Source organism: Morone saxatilis, unplaced genomic scaffold (assembly GCF_004916995.1).
Source record: "Morone saxatilis isolate NCDOM2014 unplaced genomic scaffold, NCSU_SB_2.0 Contig23, whole genome shotgun sequence".
NCBI classification, from domain to species: Eukaryota; Metazoa; Chordata; class Actinopteri; family Moronidae; genus Morone; species Morone saxatilis.
Window position 1 is genome coordinate 21,927,412 of NW_023339796.1, and position 422 is coordinate 21,927,833.

Sequence of the window (422 nt, forward strand, 5' to 3'; positions counted from 1 at the left end):
ACACATGCTGCACTTTTTGTGTTTATGGAGGAGACGTCTGAACAGTCGATGATAAAAAGGGTACTTTTCTAGTATATTCATGGAGGTAAAAAAAAAAAATAACCTCCATGGACCTTTGCACTGAAAACAGAAAATGTATGCTGACTGACTTCCTTTGTGTGCCAAGGTCATATTACTGTTGAGCAGGTCCACATTGAATGCAATCCATTACATGCACAATGACATTATTTCCGCTTTCAATCAGGCCTACAATTTCAAAGAGAGGCTGTACTGTATATACACTGTAAAAAATGTCTGTAGATTTTACGGTGAAAAACTGCTAAACCATGACAGTAAAAGACCGTAAAACGATAAATGGTTTAATTCAGTTTTAGTAACAATGAAACACCGTAAATGTATTTATCAGCCAAAACAGTATTTTT